Source organism: Peromyscus leucopus, chromosome 2, assembly GCF_004664715.2.
Source record: "Peromyscus leucopus breed LL Stock chromosome 2, UCI_PerLeu_2.1, whole genome shotgun sequence".
In the NCBI taxonomy this organism is placed as follows: domain Eukaryota; kingdom Metazoa; phylum Chordata; class Mammalia; order Rodentia; family Cricetidae; genus Peromyscus; species Peromyscus leucopus.
In genome coordinates, this window is record NC_051064.1 from 40950486 (window position 1) to 40962702 (window position 12217).

The following is a 12217-nucleotide window of genomic DNA, read 5'->3' on the forward strand; positions in this document are numbered from 1 at the left end:
AAGTAAATACATGTAATAAAAAAATCTTTCAATGGGTTTTTTTTTTTTTATTTAGGATTTTTGGTTCACAATGCACAAAGGATCGTAAGATAATTTTTTCTAATATTTCAGATTAAAATTGTGTAAAACACTAGAAATCTATGTCTCCAATAAGACACTTTCCTTTAAACTTATTTGGGTGTTTATTTTGAGATAGGTTCTCATTCTGTAGCTCCGTCTGGCCTGGAACTCCAAATGTAGACCATGATGGCTTTAATTGAACTTTTGCCTCAGCTTCCCAAGTGCTGGGGTTTCAGGTGTGTCCAAATTTGACTTTAAATAAATCTTATTATCTGGGTGCACATATCATAATGAGAAATTTTTGCACCAAGAGAAAAATGAAGTAGTTTATTTTGAAGCATTATTTGAAGATAAGGATGGGTGAAGACTTGAAGGGTCTTGACTTCGAGATAAGGGTATAAAGAATTTTTTTTAACATATTTCGGATACAGACTTCTCATTATTTTTTGAGAGTTAAAAAATATTGAAAGCCTATGTTATGCCAAAGAGTTATCAAATGTTTTTTCTAACTTAAAGTGCCTTCCTCATATCAAGGCTGATCGTTAGTTTTATCGCATCTTGTTAGGCAGAGTTTGGTTGATATCACTGGTAGGTTTGCTTTTTTCTAAAGGGAAATGGAGGAGCAGTGGAACTGGGGGAGAGGGGATGGGGTAGGGATTTGGAGGAGGGAAAAGAGGAGAGGCTGCAGTTGGGGTATATTGTATGAGAGAAGAATAAATAAATAAAATAAAACAAACAAACAAAAACCCACTGTCCTTCCTATCTAGTGGCCTCTTACAGCACTCACAGTGCATCCTAGTTAAGGCAGGGGGAAAATAGTCTCATTTAAAGGGAATATATAATTGAGAAGGGTTTACGGAGAGGTATTTTGCAAAACTAGGTAGCTAGGAAAAGAAATGGGGCAGAAGTGTGTTCTTCATGACATGATAGCTGTACCCAACCAGGGAGCCAATGAGTCAGATACTTCAGACGCATTGCCTTTCTGATGTCTTCTGGACTTTTTCTCCCGTTTTCTGAGCGCTCCTTCCTCTAGAAAATAAGCAGATACCAAATGTTGTGAATATAAATGTTAGCCTGCCCTAACACTAAGCAAGATAGTAAGGGGAAGAAAAATATGCTCCTGTTAAAAAAAAAATGCATTATCCATCAGTCAGTTGCCCAAGGCCTACTTTAAAGTGTGTTCTTCAAACTAAAATGGAATGGTTATATGTCCCCCACCCAGATGCCAGTCATTTTGCTTTCTTTCTTACTATTTGAAAGACTTTTACTGTATCCATATGTTTGTAGCAGTTTGATGTCTGTATGCTTCTGTTTTGTCAGTTTTTAAATTTTTAAATTCGAAGGCTCTACCCTCTTCGGTGCCACAAGTAAGGGAAAGTGTCTTCCTTTCTCTGACTATACAAGGGTGAAAAACAAACTACCACCTGCCCTTTATATCAATTCTCCAGATATAAAAGAACTCATTAGGGTATGGAGATGTAGCTCAGTTGACAGAATGCTGGCATAGCATTCATGCAGTTCTGTGTTTGATTTCAGGCACCCAGTAAAGCATACATTGTAGTATATACATAATCCGTACACTGGGGAGGTAAATGAAAGAGGATCGGAAGTTCAAGGTCATTTTTGGCTAGACAGTAAGTTCCAGGCCAGCCTGGGCTACATGAATCCCTGTTTCAAGGATTAATTAACTAATTAATTAAATGAAATGAGTGAGAACTCTCCATTCCAACACTCTTAATATAGAGAATGCAAACAAAATTAAGAATAGAGCTCTGATTTATTCCGGAGTGTGCCCTCCCAATATACATCCTTTTGTAGTAGCCTGGCCACATAATCCCAGCTAACAATGTTTTACTACTTTTAATTCTAGGGAGCATTTAGTCAAATCTATTCTTCCAAACCAGCTATTCGGGTTCTCTGCACTTATACAAGCACTGCAATCCTCCCACAGAATGCTCTTGCTACCTTCTGTTCCTTGTACTGAGGGAATCTTACACGCAGGGGCTGTTTGCAGGGTTTAGCCACAATCTGGATAATACTAACCATGTGAAGCCTTGCTCTAGAAATGATGAGCTGGATGCATCTTCATTTGTCACACCCCTTACACTCTTCCCTTCCTTTGTCTCTATCTTTTGTCCTTTCCTATGTTTTTGATTCTCTTTCTTTTTTATTTATTAGCAGCATTTTTAACATCCAAATTTCACTTTGGGGAGTATATTCATAAATTGATTTACATGTGAGTAACTGATAGAAGCTTGATCAGAAGACAAATCCATCTTCAAAGAACCAGGTATTCTCTGAGCTATATAGAAAATTAAGGATACTCTGTCCTAAAATACTTAGCAGTTGGATGACTGACTGCTCTGCCCACCAATTGTCATGCAAGGGTAGGTGGGGAAATACGTTTTATACTTGCCAATAGCAAGTCAACAGCTCTGTGTTTTTAAGACATTCCTTTGTTTCATACATGAAGAGAGTTCAGCCAACCTCCCCAAATCCTCGGTATTCCGTGGCAGGTTTGGGCCCTAACATCCCACTTCCCCCCTCAGCTCCTGCTGCACCACACTGTCTGAAAAATGACAGCTACCACCTTACAGATCTCAGCGCTCAGATAGGAATGTGAGAAATTAGTGGCAGTAGTCAGTTCAGTGACAAAGGTACAAGGAACTACATAGCACTTCAAACTTCAGGCTAAGGTTTTGACAGGATGAGAGGTGCTTTATTAAGGAGCCATGACTCTGATTGGATTATGCTTGAAACATCTACTGGAACACCTCCCCCCTTTTCAATTACCATTTTATTTTTTATGGTATCGAAAGAAAGGAAACTGTATAATTTGCTCATGTGTCAGAGGTAGTCTGCTTGTTTACTGTTAATGATAATCAAAATAGCTGACGTTTAATAATGTTCTGGTAACACTTAAATCAAACTGATTATACTGGAAGTCTAATAAAGGGTAACGACGGCGTTTTTTAATATGCTTCTGGCTGTTGAAGTGCTGCCAATCTGTAAAATATTTGAATTCCAAACCGCAAATGGATGTGTATTCAATTGTATAATCAAAATAGAGGAAATAAAAACACAGCTTTGACTGCACTGGCTTTTAACATTAAATTAAAGGAAAATAACTGAGAATCATAAAAATATGCTTCAATTTTAGATGTTAATTTGGGGGAATTAATATTGTCTCATGAGCAAGATGAGTTTCCCTGATGTAATTGAATTCTTTTTGGTAATCGGGTTTCATAGGTGTGACTAAAAGCAGCTGCGAAAGCAACTGGAGTTCGTTCAGAAAGAATATTAATAGCATTCTGAAATTCTTCATTCCCACAAGGAGAACAAAACTTTAAACTAAATACTTTAAAGAATACACATTTTACATGTTTCTTTTATTAGTTATGCGAGTTGCTTATTAATCAATGTTTAACATTGTAATTACAGCTGTTTTAGTCTCACCAGATAACACAGATTAATAAATGACCTGCAACTAGTGAAGTGTGCAGGAAGGGTAATGAATGCTTCCATCGGCACAGTCATTTATTAGTAATAAACAAAGAGCATGATGAAGTAGGAGAATTGCAGGGTTTCTGAGTGTTGAAATCAAATTTCCAGATGAAAGCGTTTAATCATTCAGTTTTCCCTCATTTCTTTCTCTTCATGTTTGATAATGAGTTGGGATCTGCCTTTTTGGACTGTGTTAAATAGTTCATCTGAGGCTCAGTCTCTTCTATTATTTTTGAGTTTACATTGATCCAAGTTTCATTGTTATATATTAATTTCATCTAACAGTAAATCTAGTATAAATATGATTTCAACAAATTGAATTTCATACACTGAAAACAGCCCTGTGTCCAGTTCTGTAAGCTACTGTGGGATTAACAATGATCTTTCTAAAGTTTATCTTTCACATTGAATCAAATTGTCTATATTATTAAAAAAATCCTCAAAAGCTGAAATAAAGGAAAATTATTCATCATAAAGTTTTAATTCACAGTGTTTAAAGCATGCTTTACAAATATTTTTAAGTATAACTTTATTTTAGAGTTAAATATTTAAGGTATATTTAAAATATAACTAAACATTAAAGATGTTTGAATACTAATTTTTACCCCATGGTGTTCATAGGCATGATAATAAATGCTCCTTCTAATACTTTAATTTGGAGCTAGAGGTTAAACTGCAATTTTAAAACTGAACTTTCTAATTAGAAATGAAATCTTGCTCTCAAAGAAAACAGATGTCTGTGTCATCACACACTTTTTGAATGTGTGATTTTTTTTTTTTTTTTGGAAATTTTAAATCCATACTTATTTTCTCTAGGTGTATTATGAGGTTTAGATTCTGAAAAAAAAAATGTTATAAATTCCTTCAGGTATCAGGAAGGAGTGGAAGCTAGACATTCGTAGATAAGAACTGCATCAAATGAAACTTATGATAATTTCTCGCTCAGGTGGAAAAGACCTGAGCAAGAAACTGATTCTCTTTTGATAAGGCAATGTAAATTATAGAATTTTTGAATGACCCCTGGAGTTACAATGATTGCTAGCTGTACCCGCATGGAGTTAGTTCTCTGCTCTTGTCTCCTTGTCTTGCTCATCTAGCCTGCTGCAGAAGAAAGGTGTTTCTTCCACATAAATGAGGCGACAAACAGAGGAACTAGTTGCATATGATCAAGAAGTAACTTGGTGTTTTTCTTCTAGACCTTGTAGAGAAGAAAACAAGAGTGTCTTTAAGATTGGAGAAATAGCTTATGAAGACATTTAGTGACAAAATTATCCTGAAATACAGATGTGTTTGAGGGGAGAAAGTGATGTACTTTCATCTTGGAATGTTATTGACTCAAATTATTTTTTAAAAAAGTATGTTCTACTCTTGTGCATTTTTTCTTTTCTACACAACAGCAACAAGAACACAAATCTTGAGTTTCTTCTGGTACTCCATGGCATTCTAAAGGACACTATGTCAGTTGTTCTGGTGACTTCCCCCTCTGAGATGCCCAACGTATTTGCACTTGGAAATTACATTTTGCTTCATTTAAAGCATCTCTGGTGTCATGTGTGTGGAAGGAGCATCAACAGGAATTGATTGAAACCAGGTTGTCATAAAGCCTAGGAAAGTGCTTTCCTGCTAGGCTATATCCCACACTCTCCACACTCTCTTCCCCCCCTCTCTATCTTTGATACATGATCTCATTAAGTTATCCAGTTTGGTATGGACAAACTTTATACCCAGTTATGTCTTGAACTTACCCTCTTGAGGACCTGGGATTCCAAGCCTGTGACACCAGATAGATTAGAGGATTGTGAACTGTCTTATAGTTTTTCCACATGCACCATCTACAATAGTAACTTCTAACCAGACAGTACAGGTCTGCTTTGCTTTTCTACTGTTGCTATAAAGTGCCACGGCCAAAGACAATCTGGAGAAAAGGGCTGCTTCTAGTTTACAGGTTATAGTCCATCCTTGAAGGAAGCTAAAGGAGAATCTCAAAACAGGAACCTTGAAGCAGGAAATGAAGCAGAGATAATAGAGGAACACTGCTTACTACCTTGTATTCTAATACAACCCAGGACCACCAGGCCAGGGACCCACTGTCCATAGTAAACTGGGTCCTCTCACAGCAAAAATTAATCTAGCAAACGCCCAACAATTATGCCCAGAGGCCAATCTAAATGGAGGCAATTCCTTAACTAAGGTTCTCTCTTCACAGATATTTCTAGGTCTGAGAAGGTTAACAAAAACAAACCAGCACAAGAAGAATAGTAAACATGAGACATGTCTCTTTGAAAGTTCATAAAACCCATTGCCAGTATAGCATCAGGCAGCAGACAAAATAGATGTTTTGTTTTCTCTACACTGCTATGATACTTAAACTCAAAAGGCAGAATAGGTTAGACCTTTGGAGAATTTAAATATCTGAAAGGCCTGTAGAACTATTAGTGGCAGGGAAAGAAAAAACATTAAAATTCAAATGCATGGACATTTCCTGTGTCAAACACTTTACATTGTAACAGGGCTTTTTGGGGGGCAGATCAAATAACAAATGAAAGAAAAGGTATTTAATAACTATGGGCAGTTAACTGAAAAGAAAAAATAACAATCTGGAAAGTCAGCAAGAGTAGAAAAGCCCAGACATAAGCAGTGAGACATTGCTGTGCATACAGTGTAAACAATGCAGGACAGAAATTTGTGCATATAGATATACTTTAAGAAGTTTACTTGTATACTTTGTTCTTCATCTTTCTAGTATTTTTCAATTCATAATAAAAAAAATTGCTAGTTTCTTTCTAAGAGGTAATGTTTAGTAAGAGCTAATTTTTTCCTTGAAAATTATTTATTATGTATATAAATGGAAAATGTAACTTAGTAAGCTGTAGATTTCACTGGAAAAAATAATGCAGTCAATGATGTATGTATTAAATGCTTCTGGGTTCTAGCATCAGGGCCACACAAATACTGGCTCTATTAACATTTACTAGTGATACAATTTCAACATTGACACCTACAGGACCGACTAAAAAGGTGACAAGGACTTATACATTTGGAGCCCTCCACTGTGATTTAAGGTTTTCTTGTAAGAAGTGAGTCATGAAAAGTGTACCCAAGGATTGCCTATGAACCAGTTGATAGGCTGTGGGTGGAACCTGCCATTTTCATTTAAATTGAGTTGTTCACATAAAATGATTGATTTTATATTGCTTGAATTTATCCTCAGTATAAATAAAAACTTGCAATAAGGAGACAAAAATATTACACACCACAGCCAAATTTATTGATTTTCAGAAAAGATGGCCAAATGGGGCCATCTACTTAGGTGAAAAGGCCACAGACTTGCTCTCTTAGTCCTGTGGGTGATGCTCTATATCAAAATGTCAGGAACCACATGAATTATAAAGAACAAATGTTTCTTTTTTACTGACCTGGAGGCTGGAAAGTCCAAATTTAAGGCCCCAGCACAGGGTTAATAGGTGAAGCCACCCTGATTTGTTATTACCTAGTATAAGAGGCATTCAAGAGGGCCAACCCAAAGAGTCAATCTCTCAATTCTGTGTCATTGAGTCAAGGTTAAGTTCTTCCATTTTCAGAGTACATGATAATCAAGACTAACAGTTGATTATAATTCAAATAAAGTTTAACAACACTCAACACTAATAAATACTGTAAATAAGACAGAAAAACCCTAACTGATAAACTCAGCACAGTTATTCAAAATTCACAGTACATAGCATAATACTAAGATTATATTATAAAATACATGAATCAGACCTATTCTGTGATTGAATATTATTTTGGAGAGTGTAGTTAATGAATAGAACATAAAAGACTAGAAATTTCTTTTCATATTGGGAAAACTACTTTTTAAAAATTCTCCACTTATGCAATAACTAGATATCCAGATAATCCAAAATAATTTAGATAATCCAGATAATCTAAACAGCACTAAAATATAAAGTTAAAAATATAATTTAATGCATTGCTAAATACTTAATAAACATTTAAATTTCTTTGATAATTCTCCTATAATGAAGTTAGAGAGAAGGACTGAAGCATGACTATGTCATCCTCAAATTAAAGACTGCAAACTTGGGGCTTGAAAGAAGGGTCAGCACTGGAGAGTACTGTGTTGGTTGGTGTTCATCATTTTTTTTGACAACTTGCCACAACATAGAGTCATGTGGGAAAAGGGATGCTCAATTGAGGAATTGCCCAGATCAGATTGGCATGTGGTCATATCTGTGAGAAGTTGCCTTGATTGATGATTAATGTGGAAGGCTGAGCACATCGTGGGTGGCTCCAAATCTGAGCAGATGGGCCTGGGCTATGTAAGAAAGCTAGCAGAAAAGGGGAGAGAGAGGATACAAGTGAACCAATAAGTTTCATTCCTGTGTGGTTTCTGCTTAATTTTCTGGGTTCTAGCCCTGCTTCTCTGAGTAAAATACTGTAACCTGGAAGTATAAGCCAAATTAACCCTTTCTTCCCCAACTTGGTTTTGGTCAGAACAGAAAGGAAATTAGAACAAACACATGCTGCTTTTAGAAAGGGCCCATGTTGGTCCTCAACACTCCTATCAGGTGGCTCACAACCACCTATATGTTCAGCTCCAGAGGACCCAACACCTTTTCTGGTCTCTATAGGCATCTGCATATACCTACACATAGAAGCATACACATATACATAGTTATACATATATACATGATAAAGCAATTGAAATCTTCTTTTTCCGTTAAGAGATTTTCTATTCATTTTACATACCAACCACAGATTCCCCCGTCCTCCCTCCTCCTACCCTCCCAGCCCTCCCTCCCACCCCTCATTCCCACCTCCTCCAAGGCAAGGCCTCCCATGGGGATTCAGCAGAGCCTGGTACACTCAGTTGAGGTAAGTCCAAGACCCTCCTCCCTGCACCAAGGCTGTGCAAAGTGTCCCACCATAGGTAGTAGGATTCAAAAAGCCGGCTCATGCACTAGGTATGGGTCCCATTCCCACTGCCTGGGGGCCCCCTAAGCAATTCAAGATAAACAACTGTCTCGATTATCCAGAGGGCCTAGTCCAGTACCATGGGTGCTTCTCAGCTATTGGTTTACAGTTCATGTGTCTCCACTAGTTTGGCTAGTTGTCTCTGTACTTTTTTCAATCATGGTCTCGATATCTCTTGCTCATAGAATCCCTCCTCTCTCTCATGGATTGAACTCCTGGAGCTCCACCTGGGACCTGGCTGTGGATGTCTGTATCTGTTTCCATCAGTCACTGCATGAGGATTCTATGATGACAGTTAGGGTATTCAGCCATCTGATCACCAGAGTAGGTCAGCTCAGGCACCCCCGCGATCATTGCCAGTAGTCTATAGTGGAGTCATCCTTGTGGATTCCTGGGAACTTCCCTAGCACTCTGCTTCTCCCTATTCCCATGGTGCTTTCATTTATCATGGTATCTCTTTCCTTGTTCTCCCACTCTGTTCCCACTCCAGCTCAAAACTCCTGCTCCTCTAGGCTCTCATTCCCCTGTCCCTTGCCCTCCATTACCCCCAGCCCTACCCCCAGTTTGCTCCTGTAGATCTCATCCACTTCTCCATCACTGGGAGATCCTTGTGTCTTTCCTAGGGTCCTCCTTACTAGCTAGCCTCCCAGGAGCTGTGGGTTGCAGTCTCTTGTATCCACTTATGAGTGAGTACATACTATATTTGTTCTTCTGAGTCTGGATTACCTCACTCAGGATGATTATTTTTTCTAGTTCCATCCATTTGCCTGGGAGTCTCATGATGTCATTGTTTTTCTCTGCTGAGTAGTACTCTATTGTGTATATGTACCACATTTTCTTTATCCATTCTTCAGTCTTCAGTGGAGGGGCATCTGGTTTGCTTCTAGGTTCTGGCTATTACAAATAATGCTGCTATGAACATAGTTGAGCATGTGTCCTTGTGGTATGATTGAGCATTCCTTGGGTATATGCCCAAGAGAGGTGTAGCTGCATCTTGAGGAAGGTTGATTCTCAATTTTCTGAGAAACCGCCATACTGATTTCCAAAGTGGTTGTACAAGTTTGTATACCAATGGTATAGGAGTGTTCCCCTGCTCTGCATCCTCTCCAATAAGCTGTCTTCACTAAGAGCAACAATTAATAAATGGGAACTCTTGAAACTGAGAAGCTTTTGTAGGACAAAGGACACCATCAATAAGACAAAAGGACAGCTTGCAGAATGGGAAAAGATCTTCACCAACTCCACGTCTGACAGAGGGTTGATCTCCAGATTATATAAAGAACTAAAGAAACTAGACATCAAAATACCTAACAGTCCAATTAAAAAATGGGCTACAGAGCTAAACAGAGAATTCTCAACAGAAGAATCTCAAAAGGCCAAAACACATTTAAGGAATTGCTCAACATCCTTAGACATCAGGAAAATGCAAAGCAAAACGACTCTGAGATACCATCTTAACCTGTCAGAATGGCTAAGATAAAAAACACTGAAATCTTCTAAAAAAATATAAACTACAACATTTTTGAAAGTGTAACACCCAGGCAAAGGAAATTATAAATCTCAGTCATCCTCAGTGTCTGTAGAGATTCCAGGATGCATAGCAACATGCATGAAAGCTTGCATCTTTTAGGTAACATCCACCCTATTTGCATATTCCTTATACAATTGAACCATATTTTTTCATCTCATGGTTTTGTCATATTTCCTGAAAAGCATATAAGCTCTGTAAATAGCTGTTGCTTTGTATTATTTAGAACAATGACAAGAAAACAAATATGTGTACATGTTCAATATAGATAAAAAAAATTTGAGTTTTTCAGTGTGTGGTTGGGTGAACACATAGATACATAACTGGTAGATATGGAGGATCTTGTCTGTGAGAAAAAGACCTGAACAATGAATTGAAGGATTAGATGGCAATTTTTATAAAGTTAATGCAAGGTCAAATGAAATCCTAAAATTTCTTTGTCTCTGTCTCTCTGTCTCTCTGTCTCTCTCTCTGTCTTTCTCTCTCTCTGTCTCTGTCTCTCTGTCTCTGTCTCTCTGTCTCTGTCTCTCTGTCTCTCTCTGTCTCTGTCTCTCTCTCTCTCTCTCTCTCTCTCTCTCTCTCTCTCTCTCTCTCGTGTGTGTGTGTGTGTGTGTGTGTGTGTGTGTGTGTGTGTGTGTGTGGTGTATCAGCAGATATACTCATTTGTGCACAGGCAAAGGCCAGATGTTGATGTTGTGTGCTTTTCTCTCCATGATTCTCTGCCTTCTTTTGTATTTCTCTCTGATCCTAGAACTCACATTTCTCAGTTAGACAGGTTGGACATCAATCCCCTGAGGTCATTCTATGTTTGCTTTGCTCTGTACTGGTGAGATAGCAGGCATGGTGCACCCTGCTTGTTACATGTGTACTCTGCATCTGTATTAAGGTCCTCATACTTGCACCAAAAGCACTTTATGTATTGTACTGTCTTCCTACTCCTCTAGCACAACTTTTTTTTAAATTTTATTTTGTTTTATTTTACAATACAATTCAGTTCTACATATCAGCCACAGATTCCCCTGTTCTCCCCACTCCCCTTTCTCCCAGCCTACCCCCCATTCCCACCTCCTCCAGGGCAAAGCCTTTCCCAAGGACTGAGATCAACCTGGTAGACTCAGTCCAGGCAGGTCCAGTCCACTCCTCCCAGGCCGAGCCAAGCGACCCTACATAAGCCCCAGGTTTCAAACAACCAACTCATGCAATGAGCACAGGACCCGGTTCCACTTCCTGGATGCCTCCCAAACAGATCAAGCCAATCAACTGTCTCACCCATTCAGAGGGCCTGATCCAGTTGGGGGCCCCTCAGCCATTGGTTCATAGTTCATGGGTTTCCATTCCTTTGACTATTTGTCCCTGTGCTTTATCCAACCTTGGTCTCAACAATTCTTGCTCATATAAACCCTCCTCTTTCTCGCTAATTGGATTCTCGGAGCTCCACCCGGGGCCTAGCCGTGCATCTCTGCATCCAGTTCCCTCAGTCATTGGACGGGGTTTCTAGCATGACAATTAGGGTGTTTGGCTACCTCCTCACCAGAGTAGGTTAGTTCCAGCTGTCTCTCGGCCATTGCCAGCAGTCTATTGTGGGGACATCTTTGTGGATTTCTGTGAGCTTCTCTAGCACTTTGCTTCTTCCTATTCTCATGTGACCAAATTTACATGTTTTCATAGTTCATAAATAACAAAATTAAGATCATAACTAATGAATTGACAAAACAAATGTTATAATACTTAGTAGATTCTTTATGAAAATTGCTTAGCAGAAAGCATTTCTTGTAAAAATGTAGTTTTGACATCAGAGGAGTAAAATGAGTCAGTGAAACAGAACAGAGAATTTAAAAGTAGATAAATTGGAATACTCATAGTAGTGTATAGCTACACAGTCAAATACATACTTAAAGAAAATATAAAGATGAAGTATGATTAATCCCTATATGCAACATTTATTTTTAAGTGGTGTTAATGTTTGAATCATAAATGTAAGTAAAATTTGGAACACATTTTACATAAATAATTTATATTTGAAGAAGTGAATTATTACATCATTAAGCAATAAGATGTTATGTGATTATTAAACAATTTTATAAATTTAGGAATAGTGAGGCATGGTGGCATCCTCCTATAATCCCAGTACCTAGGTAAGTGAGGCAGGAG